This window comes from Felis catus, chromosome A1, assembly GCF_018350175.1.
Source record: "Felis catus isolate Fca126 chromosome A1, F.catus_Fca126_mat1.0, whole genome shotgun sequence".
NCBI classification, from domain to species: Eukaryota; Metazoa; Chordata; class Mammalia; order Carnivora; family Felidae; genus Felis; species Felis catus.
The window spans coordinates 32,674,178-32,701,284 of NC_058368.1; the positions used below are offsets into that span (position 1 = coordinate 32,674,178).

Consider the following 27,107-nt stretch of genomic DNA (forward strand, 5'->3'; position numbering starts at 1 on the left):
GTCTGCTTAAACAAACCAATAACCAGAATAGAGAAGGGAAGATATAAGAGGAAGAAAAGAAATAATATAACAGTAATTGACCAAGAACCCATCAGAAAATGCAAAACCGATGGACCTATATCTGATGGTGCCTTGGAACTGGTCACTGTCCTGTTCTGGAGGAGGGACCCTCTTGTTTGGTGAATCAAGCTCGCTCTGGTAGATAGGCAGTTACCAGACACATACAGGGTGGGGTTTGGTGTAAGCAGTTCCTACCTTCATTGGGAGCCCACTGTCCTATTCCCTGTAGCCCCACTGGGTTGGTGATGATGAGAGAAATCGTGACACCCCTGTCACTCCTTCCCAGACTGGGTGTCCCAAACCACTCTGTTCAGGCCATCCTCACAGTGCCTCAAGGGTGCAAGCAGGCCAGTTTGTACCGCTCCACAGCCCGCTGCAACTGCCAAGTGCTTGGCTGGGATTCAAACCCCGATGTCTTAAAGGATCCTGCTCCAAACGCCCTGGTTCCAGGGCAGTGCCACTCTGCTCAGCTGACAAAGGGCCTCTGGCTGGTGGGCACCTGCAGGGTCTTTTGTCCTTGGAGACACTATATACCTTCTTCAAACAGAACTCAAGGGAGGGGACTGCTCTCCCAGTGCACCTCTGAGCTCACTACCAAGCCTGGGCCTGGCTCCCCTCCTCCCCAGACCTATGCATAGGGCGGCACTTCCCAGTCTGGAGGAAGTCCTGCAACCCTGTATCATCACTCCTAAGGTTGTTTGCAAACTAGACACTGGCTCTCTCTCCATTTTTCTGTTTCCTAGTCCATGGTCCAGAGAGGTTTTTCTCTTGTCCAAATAGAATCCTACACTTCCACAGCCTCTCTTTTTCTTTCTTTTGTCTCTCCACAGAAGGAGAAACCTTCCCTCCGTGCCTATGATGCTCATTTTATCTCTCCCAATTTGTAATCATGAACTTATGGCCTGCCGAGCTGTTCCCCCGTGGACTCCTGGTGATGATGTTTCAGTCACTTGGTAGCCCAGATTCTTGGAATTCCAAGGCTTCTAGCTTCCATACTATTGTGTTTGAGGAAAGAGGGATCTTTGCCCCCTCCCCCCACTTCTTTGCCATGTTGACTCCTTCCCCAGTGTATTTGGTTTCAAGAAAAGTACCTCATTTGTTTTTATGTTGGATACTAGGGTTCTTTAACAGCTGACAGTTTTCAAATTGTACTTGGTTGAGCAAGATGAAATATTTTCCATAAAGTTTATTTAAGAAGTATAAGATACAGTTTCATTAAACTGGAATTAATGTGTTCACTTGATACACTTAAAACTCAGTTAATATATTTAACAGTATTTAAAAAAAAGCATTTTGAATAATAAAAATTCCAGATAACCTCTAAATAAGACAATGGCATTCTTTTTATTTGAAATGAATATACAGTTGTATTTCTGAGTAAGATAGAAATATACTACTTTACCTCTTAAAAGTTTTCCTTACTTTAAAAACTTTTTTATGGGTAAATGACATCACTAGTCCTTAACAACAAATTAACTCAGAAGTTGGCACAACAACTTCTTTTGATTTCGTCCTGCTTATGATAGGCTTACAATTGAGCTATAAAGAGCATTGCAGGCTCAATTACAAGTTATGGCACAAGTTATGTTTACCCATGGAAGGCAACCTCGGGAAAAGAACATAAACTGGGAATGAGAGCGGGTTCAAAAGCCAAAGGAAAAATGAAATGAGATACATAAAAATCTACCAAATCAAGGAAACAACATGAGATTAAATAGTTTTAACAAATTTAAATACCTAAGGTGAGAAGTGTCCATGGGAAGGAGATATAAGGAGCAAAGAGGTTTAGAAGAGTTGAAATCTCTTTAATAAAATGATGAAACTGACATTAGTGTAACCAGTTCCTACCAAAGCTGCATCAGTCTGTTTAACAATTTGTTCACTAGAAATTTAAGTGAGTGGCAACAAATGATAAGGAGGGAACATTTGTAAGAACCAGGTGATAAAAGGCTAGGTACTTCTATTAAGTTTGGATGGCAAATTGAAGCCACCAAAGAATTTTAATTGTTATGTGTATTGATGTGTATTTATATTTTCATTTTAAATTACTATATTTTAGTTTTTATGAAATTGATGCACAAATATTATTAAAAACAAGATTTAATAAATAGCTTTATAATGAAAAGTAGTAGAATACTCCATACATCTCACCTCTGCTTTGCAGAGGAATATATCTTTAATTATTTTATGGTAATTTCTTTTTGTTTCTAATTACATTAATTTCATTAAGTAATATGCTTTGCCATTATATATTTATTATCTATTATATTAAATAAGAATTTATCTTATCTCAACACATTTTACTACATCCACCCAACACATATTGTAGGATAGATATGTAATTAACTTTGTATCTTATACTATTTCCTTCATAAATTTAACGAATACATTCACATTTGTTTCTTGTACCTGCAATACCACCTAGTCTTGTTTTATCTACAATACAGTTGTCTAGTTAGAGTATTTGCTTTACAACCTTCTAGAACTGTCATCTTGGTTCTTGATTACCTCTTTTTGCCTCTTTTCCCTCATTTATGAAAAAGCAATAAGAATAGAACATACATTATAGAGTGGCTATTAAAATTCTATGAGTTTGTGCATTAGAAAAAACAATAAATTGGCACACAGTAAGGTTTTTTTTTCTTTAATGTTTTTATTTATTTTTGAAAGAGAGAGAGACAGAGCACGAGCGGGGGAGGAGCAGAGAGAGAGGAAGACACAGAATGCAAATCAGGCTCCAGGCTCTAAGTTGGCAGTACAGAGCCTGAAATGGGGCTCAAACTCATGAACTGTGAGATCGTGACTGGAGCTGAAGCCGGATGCTTAACCGACTGAGCCAACTAGGCGCCCCAGCACATAGTAAGTTTTTAATAAGTGATAGCTATTGTTAGAGTTTTCACTCTTTCATCAATTCCAATATATACTCTTTTACTATTGATTGTGGATCATATTTTAACTGTTAGTGTTTTTCCCTGGAATATAAAATAATGGTGTATCTTAGAAATGACTGACCTTTGGATTCCATACTATAATGGTGTATCTTACATTGACTGACTGTTAGATTCTACAAAACATTCTTTGTCTTGTAATTATTGATAGTATTAAACCTATATATTGAATCAAATTTGAAAATAAAAAAATGGTATGAATATTATCAATGTAAATACAGTTTGTGCAAAGTTATTCAAATACTGTGATTGAGGGTTCCTGGGTAGTTCAATCAGATAAGCATCCAACTCACGGTTTTGGCTCAGGTTCATGGTTTGAGCCCCGCATCAGGCTCTGCGCTGACAGTACAGAGCCTGCTTCAGCTTCTCTCTCTTTCCCTCTCTCTGTGCCCCTTCCCTACTCATACACACACACTCTCTCTCTCTCTCAAAATAAATAAATAAAACTTGAAATAATTAAATACTGTGATTGAATTTTCTTTATTTTTTCCTATATTAAAAATATTATTAGTTACTTAGAATTGTGAAATGTTAGAATGTTCTTTTCCTCTGGAAACCTTCCTCCTGGACTTCTTCCATCATTTTGATTTAATCTTAGCTCTTATTAGGAGAACAAGAGAGGTGTTCGTTGGACACCATTTCACTGCTCTCCTGTTTTGATCCTTTGTTTCTTCAGTTAGTTCCATTAAGAAAATTCAAATTTTGATGAAGCACATCATTCATAGTGTGCCAGGAAATAGATTGTGAAACTTTTTTTCTAAGGACTTGTTTTTATGTGCAAAATGTCTTTATTTTGCCCGTATTATTATTCAGTAATTTAAGTGAATTTCATAATTCTATATTAAATGTCTTGTTTATTTTTTAAACTGCTTTCTGGCATCGGTGCTGCTGATGGGAAGTCTAATTTCAATTTAATTATCATTTATAATCTGTTTTGTTTTAGGTAATTTGGGTGATATTTTGTTTGTTTTTATTTTTTATTTTTCCTTCCAAGAAGCTTTAATAATCATCGCTCTATTAGTGTTCTATAATGCCACAGTGCATATGTTGAATTTTGTTTGTGCATTTGTGTGTGTGTGTTCTGTGAACTCATTGATCTCTTTTCAGCTATAGAATTTTATCTTTTGTTTCTGTGAAATTATTTTGCATTATTTCTTTGGTATTTGCTCCTCCTATTTTTTTCCTTGCTTTTTTTTCTTTCCAAAACCTATCTATTTATAGATTGTTATACCAGATAGATTGTGTTCTACGTACATTGTTTTTTAGTATCATTAAGTATTATTGGCTATTTGTCTCACTTCCAGGAGATTTAACTAATTGGTGATAGACATGATCAAATTTGTGCTTTAAGAATGTAAATGGCCACTGGAAATGATAAAATACCTAGGGATAAACAAACCAAAGAGGTAAAAGAACTGTATGCTGAAAACTATAGAAAGCTTATAAAATAAATTGAAGAAGACACAAAGAAATGGAAAAACATCCCATGTTCATGAATTGGAAGAATATCGTTAAAATGTCCATACTGCCCAAAGCAATCTAAACATTCAATGCAATCACTATCAAAATAAAACCAGCATTCTTCACAGAGCTAGAACAATCCTAAAATTTATATGTAACCAGGAAAGATCCCAAATAGCCAAAGTAATGTTGAAAAAGAAGACCGAAGCTGGAGGCATCACAATTCCAAACTTCAAGCTGTATTACAAAGCTGTAATCATCAAGACAGTATGGTGCTGGCACAACAAGAGACACATAGATCAATGGAACAAAATAGAGAACCCAGAAATGGACCCCTAATTGTATGGTCAACTCATCTTTGACAAAACAGGAAAGAATATCCAGTGGAAACAAGATAGTCTTGGGGAAGCTGGGTGGCTCAGTTGGTTAAATGTCAGACTTTGGCTCAGGTCATGATCTTGAAGTTCGAATTCGAGGCCTGCATCAGGCTGTGTCTGACAGCACAGAGCCTGGAGCCGGCTTCAGATTCTGTGTCTTCCTCTCTCTCTGCGTCTCTCCTGTTCATGCTCTGTCTCTGTCTCTTTCTCTCTCTCAAAAATAAATAAACATTATTTTCTTAAAGAAAAAAGACAATCTCTTCAAAAATGGTATTGGGAAAACTGGACAGCAACATGCAAAAGAACAAAATGGGACTTTCTTACACCATACACAAAAATAATCTCGAAATGGATGAAAGACCTAAATGTAAGACAGGAAACCATCAACATCCTAGAGACAGGCAACAATTTCTTTGTACTTGGTCACAACAACTTCTTTCTAGGAGTGTCTCTAGAGGGAAGGGAAACAAAAGTAAAAATGAACTCTTGGGACTTCATCAAGATAAAAAGCTTCTGCACAGCAAAGGAAACTATCAACAAAACTAAAAGTCAGCCTAGGGAATGGGAGAAGATATTTGCAAATGACATATCTGATAAATGGTTAGTATCCAAAATCTATAAAGAACTTATCAAACTCAACACCCAAACAACAAAATATCCAGTGAAGAAATGAGCAAAATACATGAACATACACTTTTCCAAAGAAGTCATCCAGATGTCTAAGAGACACATGAAAAGATACTCAACATTGCTCATCATCAGGGAAATACAAATCAAAACCACAATGAGATACCACCTCACCGCAGTCAGAATGGCTAACATTAACAACTCAGGCAACAACAGATGTTGGCGAGGATATAGAGAAATGGGAACCTTCTTGCACTGTTGGTAGGAATGCAAAGTTATGCAGGCACTCTGAAAGACAGTATGGAGATTCTTCAAAAAATTAAAAATGGAACTACCCTATGACCCAGCAATTGCACTACTAGGTATTTATCCAAAGGAAACAAAAGTGCCGATTCAAAGGAGCACATGCACCGCAATGTTTATAGCAGCACTATGAACAGTAGCCAAACTGTGGAAAGAGCCCAAATGTCCATTGACTGTTGAGTGGATAAAGAAATATATATATATATATATATATATATATATATATATATATACATATATATATATATACACACATATATATGTACACATATATATGTGTATATATATGGAATATTAATCAGTGATCAAAAATAATGAAATCTTGAAACAAAGTGGATGGAATTAGAGTGTATTATGCTAAGTGAAATAAATCAGAATGATGAATATCATATGATTTCACTCATGTGGAATTTAAGAAACAAAAGAGATGAACATAGGTGGAGGGAAGGAAAAATAAGATAAAGAGAGAGAGAGAGAAACAAACCATAAGAGACTCTTAAGTTACAGAGAACAAACTGAAGGTTGCTGGAAGGGTTTAGGATGGGAATATGGGTTAAATGGGTGATAGGCATTAAGAGGGTACTTGTTGGGATGAGCATTGGGTCTTATATGTAAGTGATGAATCACTAAATTATACTCCTGAAACCTTTCTTACATACACTATATGTTAACGAAATTGGATTAAGTAAAATAAAGAAATAAAAATAAAATAAAAATAAAAAGGTAACTGGCTGCATTGTAGAAAACTGTTAGTAGTCCTTTCTCCAAAGGGTTTTGCAGGAGAAATGAAAATACCCAGATAATAAGCTCAGATTATTTTCATCCCTCATAAATCTTCCTTCTATCCTTTTCTAACTCTGAGAACATTAACTCTTGCTCTTTATATGAAAAAAAAGTTTCCTAAAAATTCAATTAAAATAAAGTGCTTCTGACAGACCTAGAATAAGTATATGTAGCCTAAGCTAAAAATTATCTCTGTTATACTATTAAAGATGTATATCTACATATAAACTTGTAGGAAATGTGTAGCTGATAATCATCTCAGTTTAAATAACATTTTAATGCCATTTCAATGTTTAAGTAGTAAAAAGGAAGTAATTTTCCTGAAAATCTGTAATATATAGTGTTATGCAAGGAATAAAAGAAATATAAATCTCAAGGAGTTCATAGTGTATTGAGGCTTTGGATATATGAGCAAGTAAGTTTAATAGAATATTTAAGTGCTGTGAAAGAAACATATACAAGCAATACTTGAAATTCAGAGAATTAATGCAGTAATTCCCAGGTTTGTTTTGTGGGGCTTTGTTTGTGGTGAAGTGGGCATTAGGAAGTGAAGATATTATAAGTTCCTTCGAAGAAGTAACTTCTTAATTAATTAATTCGTTCTGGATTGGTAGGATGGTACATGAACCCAAAGACCAGATACAGTGAATCACATATATAACTCCTGTGATAATCATATTCCTTATTAATTGAAAAAGTATAGCAAGCTCAGTATTTTTTTTAATATCCCCAGGTTCTTTCACTGATGGGTTTATGAAACATAATGTTGAAAATTGTGTTTGAAGAGTAAAGGTGAGACGAAGTTAATCGGCCTTGAATGTCAAGCTAAAGACTTTGAATCTTATAAAGATGGAAATATTCAGGTGAGTTATAGTAGATTTTTTTAAAAAAATAAGTGTGGTATTATTATAATGTAGAGATGTGAATTAAGAAGTCTTCAAGTAACTCTTAAATCCTAAAAAAAATCACTATATTATTTCAGCATAGCACACAAACCATATAATTTACTCCTAAAATATAATCTGCCATTCATTCAACTTCTACTAAATTTAAAGAGAATAATAAACATGACACTGGAAACACACACCCTATTGATAGTCTTGCTTTCGACTTTGATCTTCAACTGGAATTGCAGAAATGAAATTTATGGCTGGGCTTCTTTTAATAATTAGAATCAGATTGGAACCATTGGAAAGGATCCCTAAGATGGTATGGTTTTATTATTGTCTGTGTAACCATATGGGAGTTTCACTCTTTACTCTCTGTCGAGTTGATTTATGCCAACACATTAGCATTATTTTCCTAAGTATATTTTTAACAGAGGGTTGCCATGTAAGACATTTTGCATTGTTGGACTTAATCTCTGGAGAAGAGAAGTAAGTATAGACCAAAATGCTATAGAACTGACAGAATCAGGAAGAAAATTTCATTGCTCAATATGTTATTGCCTTTCTTTACCAATAGATTTCATATGGATATATCAAGAATATGTAATTTACTACAATTTCATAACTGGAAGTCAGATGGCATTACTTAGGCTAATCAAATGTGATTTAAAAACTTTATCTGCCTACTGTTTATTCCATCTGTTTGCTTGGTTCTTACCATATATCTTAGCATATGAAAGCCGCTTCAATGTAAAAAAAATAAGGCTTTAACATTTATTTTTATTCTTTTTAATTTTTATTTTTTAATTGAAGTTTAATTTACATACAATGTTATATTCATTTCATGTGTACAACACAGTGATTTGGTAATTCTGTACCTTGTGCTGTGCTTGCCATAATAAGTGTAGTTACCACCTATCACCATATGTTATTAAATATTATTGACAATAATAGGTGAAGGGTACAAATTTCCAGTATAACATTTATTTTTATATGTTCTTTGCAATGGTCAACTTGGAGGAAGTTCACTGAAAATGCACAAAGTTGCTTCTCGGTGAATAGTATTTAACAGATCAATATTTTATAACATAAATATGGATAATTCAATATTTTGGAGGTATCAGTCTCTGGATGCCTTCTAGCCATGAAGAGTCTAATCTCTTTCAAGTTGAACTACAGCCATTTATGTTGGCAACTGACAGAAGAAGACTTTGACTTTTCTCCAAATGTGCTTGGGATCTGCAGGGCTTGTAGGAAGTGGGAGTCAAGGAGGAGAGATTTGCCAGTATTGACTTAAGCACACTCTGGAGAAATACTGAATTAGGCTGTTGAACATTTCGTTAGCTGCTGTCCCTGTTCAGTGTTTGGGATCAACTCAATTCTCTCTGGTTAAAAAAACTTTAGAGGAGTATTTGCAAGGGCTGTGGTCTGCCAGGAGGCAGTAGAGAAAGCTTATTCTACTTTTAAGTGTATGCTGTTTTAATATTTACAGCTCATACGTAAGTGTCAATACTAGCTTATATTTGGTTATTTTCTATAAGTCTTTACATTCCTATGGCAATATATCACTTCCTAGTTTCATGTCTTATGTTCTTAATCATATGGAAAATTCATTAAAAATAATCTTTATTTGGGCAATGTGCATTTAATTTAATTACTTTTCAGTCTATGGTTGTTTCCCACCTCCCCCTAAATCCTTCAAAATTAAGTTTTTAAAACTGTCTTTTACTTTCACATTGGGTAAAGTTGAGACATATTAATAAGGATTTCATCATGTGATATATTGGAAGAATAAACACTGTTTCTGGATCCATTTCTTCGAAGTTATGATTATCCTTAAGAATCAAATATGTCAATAATTATATTTCAGATTATTTTCCAATAAACATTTTTAAAATACTGAACATGCTTAAGTTTAATATAATACAAATGTAAGTTGAATATTTCCAGTTAACCCAATACTGGGCTAATTGCCATTACAGACACAGAAAAATGTCCAAATTGGTTCATGGTATCGATCTATCTATCTATCTATCTATCTATTAGTTATCTATTTCCAATATATCATATCCATGGACTTGGAAGGTGGAATCCTAATGATTTACATATGAAGCCTTCCCAATAGGGCTCTTTGGATGTCATATTTTAAGGTCAACAGCTGATATTTCTAACATACCCTGGCACTTTTTATTTTTCATACAGAATCTCTCTTCAAAACGGTGTTCTCTGTAGGATTTCTCAATTTTTCTTTCTCTTGATGAATAAGAAACCACTTTTGAGGGACATTTATTAATTTATTTTCTATTCAGGAAATTCAAATTATAGATCCATGGAAATTTAGAGATGAAAGGTTGCAAATTCAACCCTCCACATCAGACTAACATCGAACTACTGACTTAATGTTCCTAAGCCTCAGTTTCTTCATCTATAAAATGAGTAAAATATTAACTGTGTTATAGGGATACTTGTGAGGTTTAGAGTGAATGTGCTAAACAGTGCCTAGGATAAAATCTTATGCATAGTAAGTGCTCAACTTATTTTCCTCTTCTGTTACTCTACATATAAGGCAAATGGTCTAACTTAGTAAAAAACAACATAGTAATATATCCTAAATAAGCCGTGATAAGGAATGTGTTTATCTTGATCTTGATCTTGAATCTAAGTGATGTTGAGTGCCAGCCAAAATAACAAGTTGATAAGAAAGCACTGAATTTATTCTTATAGAGTAAAAGAAAGAATTGCTTTATCAGATTAAAAAAAAATAAGTTTATTTTTGAGAGAGAGAAAGAGAGAGAGAGACAGAGTGCGAGCGGCGGAGGGACAGAGAGAGGGAGACACAGAATCTGAAGCTGGCTCCAGGCTCTGAACTGTCAGCACAGACCCCAAGGTGGGGGTCAAACTCAAGAACTGCAAGATCATGACCTGAGCTAAAGTTGGACACTTAACCGACCGAGCCACCCAGGTGCCCCTGCTTTATAAGATTTTAATAGCATCTCAGAGAGAGGGAAAGTAAATTTGGTATTATGAGGTTTTGAAGTTTTCGACCCAGGTATTTGACTGTATAAGGGGTCATAATATAGTGGTTTAGAACTGAGGAAAACATCGAAGTGAGGATTTTGTTTTGATGTCTTTAAAGAGTCCTGAAAAGAAAATAATTGTTGTTTGATGACATCGTTTGCAGAGTTGAACAGTTTGATGTTCATTTTAGGAGAAAAGAATAATTACCGAAAGGAATACCAAAATTACTTTCAACATTTTCCATCCTGGACACAACTTTACTATATTAATAAAATTGTATTAGAGACAGTAGAAAACAATGCTGTATTTTTTATATAGTTGTTTTTTACTGTTTATTTTATTTAATTAATTAATTTATTTTTGAGAGAGAGAGAGAGTGAGAGAGAGATTGATTCAGAGTGTGAGCAGAGGAGGGACAGAGAGAGAAAGACGCAGAATCTGAAGTATGGTCCAGGCTCTGAGCTGTCAGCACAGAACCCTACATGGAGTTCAAACTCATGGACTGTGAGATCATGACCTGGGCTGAAGTTGGCTGCTTAACTGACTGAGCCACTCAGACGCCCCTAACAATGTTGTATTAATGTAAATAGTAAAATCTTTGTTTTAGGGTGGTTTGAGGTCTCGTTGTCTTCCTTTGTGGTCATTTTTCAGCCTAAGCTAAATGATATATCATTAATATATAGGGGTATGATTAATCCAGATAATGACAACATGAGGTATCATACTCTCATTTCAAGTTTCCTGTTAATGGTTGTTTAAACCTCTATATGTGCCAAACTTTCTTATTTATTTCTTATGTGTATTTATATTTATCTAGATACATATATATATATATATAAAAATATATATGACTATATATATGCTACATATAAATATATATGATATATAACTATGTATATACTATATATACTGTATATAATATATATACAGTGTATATATTATATATATACATATATATATGTATATAGTATATATACACTGTATATATTATATATACACTGTATATATTATATATACACTATATGACTATATAACTATATGTAGTTCTATTATTTATATATAATGTATATTTAATATATTTATATATAATATATATTTTATAATGGAATATATATGTATATGTATATATATGTGTGTATGTGCATATATATGTGTATATATATATATATATATATATATACATATACATATATATATTCTATTATAGTCCAGTACAGCAGTGAACATGTTGAAGATCACAAGTTGAAAATTTCAACATAGTCAACTGAGAGAAGGATCATCATCAGAATTTATAGTCTACTTCTCAGGTGCCACGGGTGTCTGAAATAAACCAGGAGAATAGAATAAAAATCCTGTAGAATAACACCATAACACCAGATATGGTATTATTCACCAAATAATCTATTTTTTTCATTCTTTTTTTTGATTAGCAGGTCTTTTTGTAATAGTGAAAATCCTAGTGAACATTGCAGGAATATAAGCACAACATTCTGTTCCCCTGAAAGGCCAAAATTATATCTAAATTGATTTTCTTCTGAACCACTGCTTATCCAACTTCATGAATCTCCCAGGTTCTATAGTCCGGTTGGCATTATCTAAATCTGATACTCTCTAATCCACAGCACCCGGGATCCTACTTTGTGGGTAAAGTGTGTAAGGAGAAAAGAAATCAATCAAAAATTTCCCTTGAATAATTAAGATGTTGGCTCTCAACTCAGAGCCCATTTTTTATTCTTCTTAAATTATTATCTATTATCTTTTTATCCAAGAGGGTAAACTGATGGTAACAATTGGACCCTGGTTGCCATGTCAGTAAATGTTTTTGTTTTTTTTTTTACTTCCAAATTTTAATTTAAATTGCATTTACTTAACATATAGTGTGATACTGGTTTCAGGAGTAGAATTTAGTGATTCACCACTTACACATAACATCCAGTGCTCATCATAACAAGTGCCCTCCTTAATACCAAACACGCATTTAGCTCATTCCCCACCCACCTCCCTCTATCAACCATGTCAGTAAATATCTTGAAAGAAGGAATTAGTTGAACAAGTTTGTATTTAGTCAGCAGATGGCTTTTGTGTCACAAATATAACACCAGGCATAGAAAGTCATACAATGATCTGTTCAGGACCAAGATACTCCAGTAGGATTTCTGAACAGTGTAAACAGTGTTAAAGTGTTATGGCACAACTCCTTTAGAATTGTCCACTGCCAAGAAATTAACTTATAATGGTGAGATCGTTAGGTAGATCTAAAGCAAAAGAGAAGTTTGTCTTCCTTGTAAGATCTGTGAAGTTGAGAAACTCCAAATACACACCATCTGTTTCCTTTTTTTCTTCCAAGTTCTATTTCTTAACAGTTCAATTAAAAACTAGTTCCCACATAAGGTCTTCAAGTCATATTTTATTGAAGAAAGTAATCTACTTTCCTATGAAAATTTGTCTTTTAGATGCTTAGACATTGAGATGTCTGTCCTGTTGTTGTGTTTGTCATCTATAAAAGTCACACGTAGGTTGAATCCAGTTAACCAGGAAATAAACTGACTCTTTACAAATAACCAGTATTAAGAGAAGCTGAGTGGTTGTCAAAAAACTGTGTGTACAAATTCGACAGTTTATTGTTATGATTTAGCCAGTTCACCAGCCAACTGTAGTCAAGTATTGAACTCATAACAAAAAATGTATAAAGAAGTAACAATGTTAATAATAGAGACTTCCCTATAGTTAACAGAATTAAAAGTAGCCTTAAGCCAACCAAAAGGAAAAGAAGATTACTAGAAAAATGAAGAACCAGGGTGCCTACGTGGCTCAGTTGGTTAAGCATCTGACTCCTGGTTTTGGCTCATGTCATGATCTCATGATTTGTGAGATCGAGCTCCATATTAGTTCTGTGCTGTCAACACTTGTGGTTCTCCCTCTCTCCATCTCTCTCTGTCCCCGCCCCCCGCTCTCTCTCTCAAAAATAAATAAATATACATTAAAAAAAAAGAAAAAATGAAGAACAAAAGAATGAAGATCAAAATGTAACAACTCTTGGTTTTGTTTTTGAATCTTCAGTGAAGACTATCTATACCTTATGTAGTTGATTTGGTCTGGGAAGTGTTGGGTGGAATCTGTCTCCTTACAGAGGTCATAGGCTTCTGGAGTTTCCCTAATCATCCTCAACTTGAAGACTCCAGAAGGAATTGTCTTCTAGTGATTCAGGGATGTTATATGCCTCTTTAATTGGGAGATGTGGACCAGTTTCCAACAGATTCCAAGGCAGATCTCTAGGTTTTAATTAATGCAAAATTTCTTTTGAAAGAAAGTGAAGAAAGGCTCTCATAATTGTTGATGACAGCCCTGGGTGCATTGCTAAGTCACCTGTAATTCGAGCAATGTGTTTTTGCAATAATATGGTGTTTATAAATGGAGATGATACATCCAAACACATGTTGCTGCCTGTTACTATCACATGAAGGGAGAATTGATGATACCCAGAAGGAGCTGATCTCATTGTCATTAATCGAGAGTAATACTTATTTTTTTTTAATTTTTTTAAATAATTAAAAAAATTTTTTAACATTTATTCATTTTTGAAAGGCAGAGAGAGACAGAGCGTGAATGGCGGAGGGGCAGAGAGAGAGGGAGACACAGAAACAGAAGCAGGCTCCAGGCTCTGAGCTGTCAGCACAGAGCCTGATGTGGGGCTTGAATTCACAGACCATGAGATCATGACCTGAGCAGAAGTTGGCCGCTTAACTGACTGAGCCACCCAGGCACCCCAATTTTTTAAAATAATTTTGAAAAATGTTTATTTACTGGGGTGCCTGAGTGGCTCAGTTGGTTAAGCGTTCAACTTTGGCTCAGGTCATGATATTGCCGTTTATGAGTTCAACCCCTGAGTTGGGCTTTGTGCTAATGGCTCAGAGCGTGGAGCCTGCTTCAGATTCTGTGTCTCCCCCAGTCTCTGACCCTCCCATGCTCATGCTCTGTCTCTCTCTGTCTCTCAATAGCAAATAATCATTAAAAATTTTTAATTAATTAATTAATGTATTTATTTATGTGATTATTTTTGAGAGAGCGTAAGCAGGGGAGGGACAGAGAGAAGGGGACAGAAGATCAAAGTGGGCTCCATGTCGATAGCAACAAGCCCCACATGGGGCTCGAAACCATGAATCGCGACATCATGACCTGAGACAAAGTCAGACGATCAATTGACTGAGGCACCCAGGCACCACAGTCCAGTGGTAATACTTTAAATGCATTTAAGTTGGAGAATCTCCGAGAGTTTTGCTACTTTTCCTTTCATAATTACATTTGATATCTCTACTTTTCTCAAAATTGCAAAACTTTGTAAAATTTTTGATATATTTCAGTAAAATGGGTACATCTGTCACTAAAGGATGCTAGAGAGACAGAATGAGATTTCTTGGATTGGTCAAAGTACAGTCATTGTTACTTATGAAAAATTAAATGAATGAAATTTATTTTTATAAAATTAAATCATACATATATATATATATATTTTCAAGTAATTATCACACTCTTAGGCAACAAGAAGGTTCAATCAATTCTGAGAGTAAGAAAACAATTGTAGACACATATACAATAGCCATTCAGGTGATAGTTATGTGGAAAAGAACTAATCAGGGGGTTGCTGAGGTTTGGGCTTTTGAACCTTTAAAAAATTTTTTTTAATGTTTTTATTTTATTTCTGAGAGAGTGAAAGAAACATAGAGAGACAGAATGTGAACAGGGGAAGACAGACAGACAGACAGACAGACAGACACACACACACACACACACAAAATCTGAAGCAGGCTCAGGGTCTGGGCTGTCAGCACAGACCCTGAAGCAAGGCTTGAACTCATAAACTGTGAGATAAAGACCTGAGCCTAAGTCAGACACTTAACCGACTGAGGGCTCTTGAACCTTGTACTCACCTTTAGAGTTTTACCAAAATTATGCTGGTGACTGATGAGACAAACACTATAGACACCCTCAGAAATTTTAGTGATGTTCCCCCCAGTGTTGATTGAATACAGTAGTCTTGTGGTAGGCAATTTCATGTGTAGTTGCATGCTTTCATTTGTGGTACCCCAGTGCTCCTGAGCAGCCATCTTTGAAGATTATTCTCATGTAGCCTGCATTCATATTTTTCCCAGTACCTTTGTTTCTGACTCTGGTGCAATGACTCTGGTACAATAGCCTTTTGAAGCTTTTAAAGGATTTTTCTCCTTGGGTATGTAACCAGGATGTTAGTGAATGCAGTCTGTCTAGCAAAATGAACATCATGGGCATTTTCTCTAGTTTTTAGGTTATTCCCTTAATTCTACCTTTTAGTGAATCATGAGGGCGCACAAAAGTTCTTTAATGGATTGGCTACTCGTAGATATGGTCAAAAACCCTCTCTTCTTTTTAAAGCATTCCAAAATTATGGTCAATTCCCAAAAACTTATTGTATACATTACATTAATTCTCCTATCTCCAGCTAACTGACAAGCTGTGGTGAGAACATTGATTTCTACTTTCTGCGTAGACTTTGCCTCAGACAGGAAGTCATATTCTTGGGGTAAAGTCAAATCTATTGGGGACACAGGGTGTTTTTCTGTTTTGGTCTCAAGATATAACCAAGTCTTAATATAATCAACCAAATTAAGTCTGTATATTATAAAGGGTTTTCCAATAAATCTCCCTGAAATATAGCTCATGAATAAGAGGTTAGACAATTATGATTTTCCCTTCTCTATGTAATGAAATAAAAGTGGCAGGATTAAAAACATTACAGTGATGAATAGAAAATAATAGAATTTCATAGAAGTAAGCCTGTTTGCTAAGAAATGTGTATTTTTATTGAGCAACCATTATAAAACACGAGGGATCATCAAGTGTAAAGGAGATGCTAAAATAAAATTGGAGGAAGCGTTTGCTTAATTATCTGTCATGACTATTACCTGTAGACAAAGTGGATAGGCTTTGGCAGGGAGTCAAGAAGGAGTCTATAGTTACCTACTTGTCTGTGGTCATTCTCAAAACATTAATCAAGAATGCTGAGGGCTTGTCCATAACTCTGACATAATGAATAAGTAGAAAGGTTCATGGTAATTAAGTAAGCCTACATCAGATGTTGAAGAGCTAATTTCATACACAGACACACACACACACACACACACACACACACACACACACAAATATGTCACTTCTTAGGTTTTCAGGGAAGAGTCTCCCTTGCCATAAATTTGGTTAAGTCATATAGTGTTTTGGTGATTTCAGAAAAGTTAAGGCCTATTACCTGTAGAAGTCAATAAGTCTATCTTGAAAGTGTCTGATCCTGGAAACTAAGCAGGGTTGGACCTGGTTAGTACTTTGATGGGAGGAGTCAATAAAATCCAGGAATTCCTTTATCTTTTTCTTTTTTTAATTGATCTGGGATAGTTTGAATGGTTGTAGTGACTCAGGAATAAGAGATCTATCTCCTTGGAATAAATCATACTCTTGGGGGGTAAACTTTATTTAAGAAAACATTTAAATACTCTTTGGAAATCTTTTGCCCTTTCTAAACTGTAATAGTAAGTAGATATATACAATCAATCTTAGAATTTTCCTTATCTTTAAAACACACAAAAATAGTCATACACATATTGAATAAGAGTAGAATCACAAGGAAATGTAATGTTTCCTTAAGGTCTTAGTTGAGGACTTGTGAAAAGCAGTAAAGTTCCTTACTAAATCCTTGGGATATTACAGTCCAGGTATTTTTTGCTTTTTGCTTTTTTTTTTTTTCCAGGAGAAGGCAATTATTGCCTATATTGATCTAATTCTAGAGGGACACTAAAGAAAGCAGCACACAGATCAACAACTGCAAAATATGCAGAATCAGGAGGTACTGAAGGTAAAACAAATCTCAACTCTATAATACAGTGAAAAACTAAGACTATTATATTTATTTATAGCTCTCAGTTCCTAACTAAACAGAGATCCTTGCTTACTGGTTTTGATAGGGAGGATAGGAGTACTCTAAGATCTAGTAAAGGTAGGTTGAGTTCTCCATTATTTGGATTTTGACTGTTGGTTTTAGTCTCCTTTTACCTTCTGGTTTGAGAGCTAATTTTGTTAGGTTGGCCAGAGGTTTACATGGGTCAATAGGAACATAAATGGATTCAGCACCCAAAATCCAACCCCCAAAAAAGTAAACTTTTTTCCCCCTCTCAAGTGGTCAGCACCTCCTTGAAGTCCTCAGTTTGGACTTAGTTTAGGCACAAGGGTATTGGCAAGTCAGTGACCAAAATAGCTATTATCTCATTATGAAAAGGGATAGCCTCAGGAATTTCAAGATCACAAGGAGAGCATTTACACTGGTAATTCCACCTGCCAGGTAAAAGTCTCATAATTAGGTTGGTGGGTGTAGGGCCAAAAGGAAAGAAGAACGTTTCTTGTTTATAACGATGAGATAACAGGTTGGGACTAGAACACAGGGAATGTCTGAGGATTATGTTTATCAGAGATACCCACAATCTAAGAGCTTACTGAGTCTGAGAGAGAGAGAGATTATGTAACACTGTTTGGGTTTAAGGTGATAATGTAGTGCCTCTATCAGTGAAACTTTTTCAAAACTGCCTTTAAAAAAAAAAAACAAAGGAATTTTTGTTTTTACTTTTATTTTATAGCCTTGTTGAGATACGTTTCACATACCATTAAATTCACATATTTAGGGTAAACAGTTCAGTGGTTTTTGTGAATTCACAGGAAAAAAAATACATATCACCAAAATCTAATTCTAGAACAGTTTTTCAACACCCCCCACCAAAAAACAAAAAACAAAATAAAAAACAAAAAACCTTGTACATATTAGATGCCATTCCAAATTCCCACCTCTTTCCTACCCAGCACCAGGAACTAGGATCTATTTTTAGTTTCAATGGATTTTCCTATTCTAGATGTTTTATATAAATGAAATGATGTAATATGTGGCCTTTAAACTGTCTTCTTTGACTTAACATAATACTTGAAGCTTTATCCATGTTGTGGTGTGGTGTATATAAACCCTTTTTTTCATTTCCAGCCGATATTCCGTTGTATCAATATACTACATTTAAAAAAATCCATTCATCAGTTGTTGAGCACTTAGGTTGTTTCCACTTTTTTTAGCTGTTATGAATAATGCTGTGTGCTTTTGCACGTACAAAAAAACTTGTACATGTGCAGGTTTTTACCTGGATATGTTTTTGTTTCTTTTGGATATAAATCTAAGAGTAGAATTGCTGGGTCATTTGTAACTGTATTCAAGATGTTGGGGAACTGAAAAACTGTTTTCTGACACACTGACAAAGTGTCTGTACCAATTTTGCATTCACACTAGGAACTTACATGATGGTTCCAAATTCTCCACATTCTTACCAACATTTGTTCTTTACTGTCATCTTTTTTAGCCACCTAGTGGGTGTAAAGTGACATCTCATTGTGGTTTTGATTTGCATTTCTCTGATAATTATGTTGAGCAACTGTTCATGTGTTTATTGGCCATTTGTATATTTTTCTTTGGGGAAATGTCTTCAAATCACTTGCTCATATTTTAATTGGATTTTTTATCTATTGTTAAGTTGTAAGAGTCCTTTATATATTCTGTAGAAAAATATCTTGTTAAGTATATGATTTGCAAATATATTCTAATACGTGAGTTGTCTTTTTACTTTCTTGATAATGTCTTTTAAAACACTTTTTTTTTAATTTTGATGAAGTCCAGTCTGTGTATTATTTCTTTGCTTGTGTTTTGGTGTCATACCTAAGAAATTACTGCCTAAGTTTGTAAAGTTCACAAAGTGTTACTTCTGTGTTTTATTTTAGAAGTTTTATTCTTTTAGCTATTACATTAAAGTAAATGATCCATTTTGAGGTATCTTTGTGTGTCATGTGAGAACAGGGTCTAAATTCAGTGTTTTGCCTATGGATATGTATTTGATTCAACCTAATTTCTTGAAAAGACAATTATTTCCTTATTAAATTATCTTGGCACCCTTGTTGAAAATCAGCTGACTGTATATCTAGGGTTTACTGCTGGATTCTCAATTGTAATTTGTTGATCTATAGGTCTACGTGTAAGAATGCATTGTCTTAGTTACTGAAACTTTTTAGTTTATTTTGAAACCAAGAAGGATGAATCATCTAAATTTGTTCTTTTTAAGAGTGTTTTGACTATTCTAGGTGCTTTGCATTTCCATATGAATTTTAGGTATAGCTTGCCATTTTGCTAAAAATAAAAAAAAATAGCTGGGATTTAATAGGAATAGTGTTGAATCTGTACATCAATTTGGGTAGTATTATCCTCTTAACAGTGTTCATTCATTCAGTTCATGGACATGAACTCTTTCATTTATTTAGATCTTTTTAAGTTTCTTTCAATGATTTATAGTTTTCAGTGTACCAATCTTACATATTTTTGTTAAATTTATTCTTCATATTTTAATCTTGTAGATGTTATTATAAGTAAAATTGCTTTCTTAGTTTGACTTTTGGATTTTTTTTATTGTTAGTAGATAGAAATGCAGTAAAGTTTGTATTAATCTTGTATCCTGTCACATTGCTAAATTTGTTTATTAGTTCTAATAATTATGGTATGATCATTATGGTGTTCAGTATATAAGATCATGTCATCTGTGAATAGGGATAATTTACTTCTTCCTTTCCAATATGGATGCTTTCTAATTCTGTTTTTGCCTAATTTCCCTACCTGAAACTTCCATGTTATTGTTGAATATAGGTGGCAAGATAGGATACATCCTTGTTTGGTTCCTGATTTTAGGTGTAAATCATTTAATCTTTCACCATTAAGCTTGAGGCTAGTTATAGGTTATTTGTAGATGTTTTGTCAGGTTGAGATGGTTCCCTTTTATTCCCAGTCTGTTTTTTTTGTTGTTGTTGTTGTTAATCATTAAAAGGTGTTGGATTTTTGTGAAATGATTTTGCTGTGTCTGTTGAGATGATTATGTCTTTTTTAAATCCTTTATCCTATAAATATGGTATATTACACTGATTTTTGGATGGTAAATGACTCTCTCCTGTCTAGGAGAAATACCACTTGGTCATGGTGTATATCCCATTTTAATTGTTGTTGGGTTAAGTTTGTAATTTGTTGATGATTTTATGTCTATGTTCTTAAGGGATGTTGCCCTACTGTCCTTAAGGGATGTGGTTTTCTTGTGATGGATTTTCTACTCTTGGTATCACCATAGTAATGACTTCATATAATGAGCTGGGAAGTGTTCACTCCTCTTCTATATTTTGAAAGAAATTGTGATATTAATTCTCTAAATGAGAATTAATCAATTTCATTGATTTTACCATTGAAGCCATCTGGTGCTTGATTTTGTTGAATTTTTTTAAAATTATTAGTTCAATATTTTTACTTTGTATAAATCTGTTTAGATTATCTATGTTTTCTGGGTTCAGTTTTGGTAGTTTGTGACTATCTAGCAATTTGGCCACTGCACCCAAGTTATCTAATCTGTTAACACACAATTGTTCATAGTGTTATTTTATAATCCTGTTTTAAAATTTCTCTAAGAACAGTAATAATGTTCCCTCTTCCATTCTCAATTTTAGTAATTTGAGTCTTTTCTCTTTTTTCATGGCCCATTGAATTACATGTTTTCATTTCAGTTTTCAACCTTTTTACTTTTTTAAATGTTTGTTTATTTTGAGAGACAGAGAGTGCCTATGCACTTGTGCGAGGTGGGGAGGGGCAGAGAGAGAAAGAGAGGGAGAGAGAGAGAGAATCCCAAGCATGCTCCATGCTGTCAGTGCAGAGTCCCGCTTGGGCTCAATCTCACAAACCGTGAGATCATTACCTGAGCCAAAATCAAAAGTCAGATGCTTAACTGACTAAGCCAATCAGGTGCCCCAGTTTTGACCTTTTCAAATATATGATTTTTATTTCATTGATTCTTCTTACTGCTTTCTATTTTAATAATTTAAATTTTAATCTTTATTTTTATGCTTTAGATTTAACTTTTTGTTCATTTTCTAATTTTTGTGGTAGAAGGTTGATTAATGACTTTATATCTTTCTTCTTTCAGTATAGATATTTACAATTATAAATTCCTCTGTAAGCACTGCTTTTGCTGCATCCCATAAAATTTGGTATGTTGTAGTTTTATTTTCTTTCAAGTCAAAGTACTTTTTCAATTTCTCTTGTTATTTCTTCTTTTACCATTAGTTACTTAGGAGAATGTTTTTCATTCCATGTATTTGGGAATTCTCAAAGTTACTCCTGTTGATGTTTTACTTAATTTTATTGTGATCAGAACACATAATAAATATGTTAATGTTTCAATTTTCCGAGGCTCCTTTTATGGTAGAGATTTTCCTATGGGCTATAAGTTAAGATAAATTTATTGACTGTATTCAGATTATAATGCTTTTAACAGACCATCAGAAAAGGTGTGCTCTCTCTGTTGTTTGCAGTGCTACTGGTCTTTGGTATCACATCAATGAGCTGAGGAGGTGGGAGATAAGGAAATAGTTCCAAGTTAAACATCTCCAAACCTACTGTTTTGGTTTAGTGATTTTTATTGGATAGATGATTTTCAACTCATTCTGTGGCTTTGATTAATGGCCAGAGTTCTGATATGGTTGATTTTAGTTGTCTTCCCCATATATTTGTTCTTATAACAAGTTCACTAAGGTACTACCTAATCTGTTCTGAAAGTCATTTTCTTAAGGTTGTCTTTGAATATTTTGAGAAAATTCTCTTTTTGAGGTTAAGAGAACAATAGGAAATTGGTGCTTAATTTTTTAGTAACAACTTCACTAATCACTAACTTATTTTATTTTCTTGGCTAACACAGGAAACTTTAAAAAAAAATTTTTTTCTCCTGTATACAGTATCTAGAGACCCTGTTTAAATAAACAAGGGTAGAAATTTTTATTTTGATTTTTGTTTGTTTTAATTTTTTTTAATGTTTATTAATTTTTGAGAGAGAGAGAGAGCACCACTGGGGGAGGTGCAGAGAGGGGGCGGGGACAAGATCCAAAGCAGGCTCTGTGCCAGCAGCAGAAAGGCTGGTGTTGTTCTCGAACTCACGAACAGTGAGATCATGACCTGAGCCAAAGTTAGGTGCTCAACCAACTGAGCCATCCAGGTGTCCGTTGTTTGTTTTATTCTTATCTGTAATACCATCAATTTATCAGAGTTATAGTCTGCTTTGGTTCTAAGATTCTGAAAAGTTTCAGCAAAGTATTGGAGGTTTGCCTGTGGGGTAATTTCTGATTCTAGTTTTTATTGCATATTAAGTTTCCCACTTTTGACATAATATTAATAAAACTTGAGGAAAGAGCTAAGATTACATATATTTTAGGTTTTACTTTTGAATGTTGTCTATTTAAAAGTGTTAAAGAACTATTGCTAAAGTCCCAATGATTCAACCTTTGATTGCTTAGAGGACTAAATCGTGACAAAGCTATTTCACAGGAAAGATTTTGAAGACAGACTTCAAAATATCTTGTCCAACATCTACAGTTTTATCCAAACACTTCTTAATTCCTATTCAGTTTAGAGTCTTGTTAAGTCACCCTTGGAATCTCCCCATTCTTCATTTTCCATACAAGGTTTTGCAACTGAGATTTCCACTAACACAAATTAGTTGGTATATGTCTAGAAGCCCTGGATTATATATTCTTTTAATCAATATATGTTCTTCTGCAGATTTCTTTCTATCTTTTCAAAGTCTTTGATGATGGCTGTCAATTAAGTAAAACACCGAGTCTTACATGGTCCTTCTTTGTTTTGAGAGTTATTTTACTTTAAGAAGTAGTTGAGATTTTGGGCTTTGGCAGGCCTAGGGGAAAAGAGAGGGGTGCAGTTAGAATTAGGTGCAGAAGGAAATGAAGAAGCAAAGAGTGAGGGAAGTTATTAGTTAGATAAAGCATTTAGATTCTAGTTATGATGTAGAGGATCTAAAAGAAAGATAGTTTTAAGTTTTTTATTGTATATATATATATATGTTTCAGAATTTTTCTCAGCTTGGCCAAGGAATAGATTTAGGAAGCAATTTTTGGATCGAATTTTTTGGAGAATGAGTTTTATGCAAATAAAAATAGACAATATTTTTGGTATGATGTCCCCCCCATCTTTTCATTTTGAACTCAAATATTCAAAGACTTACAGCTAAAACAAACAAACAAACAGAACAGTCTTTGATGTTGTTTACCAAAATTTGAGTGGTTTCATAAACATTTAAATGTTTTCTTTTTCCCAAATCGAAAAATACAGTTATTTACAATTTGAATATTCTATTAAAGTGTTTTCAGGAATAATAAATTCATGTTGATAAATACAAATAAATAGTAAAGTTGTGTTAAAGTACACAGAGAGTTAACTGTGTGAGTGTAAATCATTTCAGGTTTTGGTAGAAATGTCCAGTAGACAGTTAAACATATAAGTAGATGCAATTTCTTGCCAACAGTTAAACATATAACTAGATGCAATTTCTTACCAATTATTTTTTTTCATAAAAATTAAACAGAAGAGATGACTAGATATTTTATGAAAAATATTGTAGATAGCTTTGTTTTGTTCTGTAACTATTATCAGATGTATACTATATTTATATAATTTTCAGATGCATACTATATATAATTTTCAATTAATAAATATGAGATATAAATGTTTATTATGATAAATGCTACTGTACTCATTCTGACCGTGCATGAGCCACTTATAAAATATATTGTTAACTTTCAGTGTTATTTTGCAAGGCAGTTGATTAAGCATAAAGTTAAGTGTGGTGTGAACAGGGTAATGGAGAGATAAAAGGTAAGGTCCTGTTGTATGATGGCATTGTAAACATGAGCTCTTTTGAAGATTGCCACTTTTTGTTGCTGACTGAACCTAATCACATGGCTGATTGCATGAATTTCTAAAAGCTAGAGGCTACACATGTCTGCATGAACTGTAGGAAACCATGCTCTATATATTTAGTTATCAAATGAAATACATTGATATTATAAAGGACTAAACATATTTTATACTTTCCAACACCATTCTAAGTGTCCATGTCTGTAAAACGTAGATAAATAATGTCCACATAAGAGGATCTTCGTATTTAAGTCACTTAGGGTAATATCCACCATTGTTAGTTTCTTAGCTTATACCTTTATCATTGTCCAAATGAAAGTGATTCTAAATTGACCCCAGCTTACATGACTATTAAATTCTTGGTTCTCATGGAACTTCTTAAGATGGCGAGTCAATTTCTCATGTCTTCACACGTTCATTGACTATACTTTACTCTTAGTTAATCTTGGATATTAATGTATAGTTGACATTCATTCATCTAATTTGAGACTCTAAGAATATTTGATATAAACCTAAAGAAAGACCAAATTCAGTGATTTCCTTTAACAGTTATTGTTGGTCTCCAATCTCTGCCTGTGGGAAACTGTGCTGTGTCATGTAGTGTCCTTGTTCCATAGTCTTTTTTTTTAATGGACCCTGGAAACAAAGTTGGGCTAGTTTAATTCTCTAGCATCAATTTGTATATGTTCTTCACTCAATCTCTCTCTCTCTGTCTGTCGTTATTAGTAGTAGTTGTAGTGTTACCATCATCAGCAACATTTATTTTATTTTTTTAATATGAAATTTATTGTCAAATGTGTTTGCATACAACACCCAGTGCTCATCCCAACAGGTGCCCTCCTCAATGCCCATCACTCACTTTCCCCTCCCTCCAACCCCCCCACCCATCAAACCTCAGTTTATTCTCCGTTTTTAAGAGTCTCTTATGGTTTGGCTCCCTCCCTCTCTAACTTTTTTTCTGCCTTCCCCTCCCCCATGGTCTTCTGTTAAGTTTCTCAGGATCCACATAAGAGTTAAACATATGGTATCTATATTTCTCTGTAGGACTTATTTCACTTAGCATAATATTTTTAAAACAGCTAGATTTATTTTTTTCATGTAGAAACACTTTATTTATTTGGTGTAAGTATAACTTTATTTTTATTTCTTTGTAGTGTTATATTAATGTCAGATATATAATATAGTAATTAAACAATGTCTTCAATTATGCATATGAGTGAAATAATATGGTATTTGTCTTTCTCTGACTGACTTATTTCACTTAGCATTATACCTCCTAGCTCCATCCACATCATTGCAAATGGCAAGATTTCATTATTTTTAATGGCTGAATAATATTCCATTGTATATATAAATGTCTTCCAAAGAAGACATCCAGATAGCCAACAGACACATGAAAAGATGTTCATGACTTACCGTCAGGGAAATGAAAATCAAAACTACAGTGAAAAATCACCTTACACCTATAGAATGGCTAAAATCAACAACACGAGAAACAGCAGGTGTTGGCAAGGAACTGTAGAAAGGGGAAACCTCTTGCACTCTTGGTGGAAATCTAAACTGGTACAGCCACTCTGAAAAACGGTATGGAAATTCCTCAAGAAATTAAAAACAGAACTACCTTACAAACAAGCAATCACAGTACTGGGTAGAATACAAAAACATTAATTCAAAGGGATACATGCATCCCTGTGTTTATAGCAAGATATGGAAACAGCCCAAGTGTCCACTGGTTGATGAATGGATAAGAAGGATGTGCTATAAAACTTCTAGATTTAATGGCAACCTCCTCTGAAAATTTTACTTGTCCTTGCTTCAGGAACTGCTAGGTGCAAGTCTGACCTTCCTATCTAGAAACTTAGATATCTACTTACCAGTGTATTTTGAAAAACACTAAATAGCATCCTTTACCAAAAATATCTCAACTATTTTTCTTCAGCATCTAAAATTTTATTTACCAGAAGTAGTGTGTGGTATAATGGAATGATCTGTGGACCTAATGCTAGAAAACCTTAGGTTATATTCATTTCCACATCAAACACTGTATCTGGGGCTAGTGGAAAGTCATCTGAGACATTTCCTTGCCTCAAAATTGGGACAATCTTGATAGTTTGATGTGTTGAGGTATAGACTGAGGAACAGACCTTTCCAGAAAGTGGGGCACCTAGAAAGATGGTTTTCCAAGGGAGAATAAAGTGTGTATCAAGAAGAACTGAGAACATGCATATAATTCTCCACAAACACACTATTAGCTTTGGGGTAAGACTGTTCTTTGCAATTTTAACTGCCCCATATTGCAGATTATTTACCTTTATCAGCTCCTACTCCACTAAATGCCAGTAGTGACCCCCTTTCCATTTATACTGACAAACTAAAATACCTAGACCTGTCTCTTTGAGGAACATACTTCGCATGGTTAGAACCTCAGTTAGACTAGTTGGAAGAGGGGCACCTGGGTAGCTCAGTCAGTTAAGCATCTGACTCTTGATTTTGGCTCAGGTCATAATCTCATGGTTTGTGAGATTGAGCCTTGTGTTGGGCTTGGGCTCTGTGCTAACAGCACGGAGCCAGCTTGAGATTCTCTCTCTCTCTCTCTCTCTCTCTCTCTCTCTCCCACCCCACCTCCCACTCTGTCTTTGACTCTTCCCTGCTCATGGCTCTCTCTTTCTCTTTCTCTCAAAATAAATAATTTTTTTTAAAAAGAGTAATTGAAAGATATATACCAAGAATAATAGGGGCGCCTGGGTGGCGCAGTCGGTTAAGCGTCCGACTTCAGCCAGGTCACGATCTCATGGTCCGTGAGTTC

At 34.3% G+C, this 27,107-nt stretch overlaps 1 pseudogene; it reads left to right on the forward strand.

Moving 5' to 3' along the window:
* The first annotated feature begins 308 nt into the window (after window positions 1–308).
* The window catches only part of LOC101093574, a 78,862-nt pseudogene continuing 52,063 nt past the window's right edge, over window positions 309–27,107 (forward strand).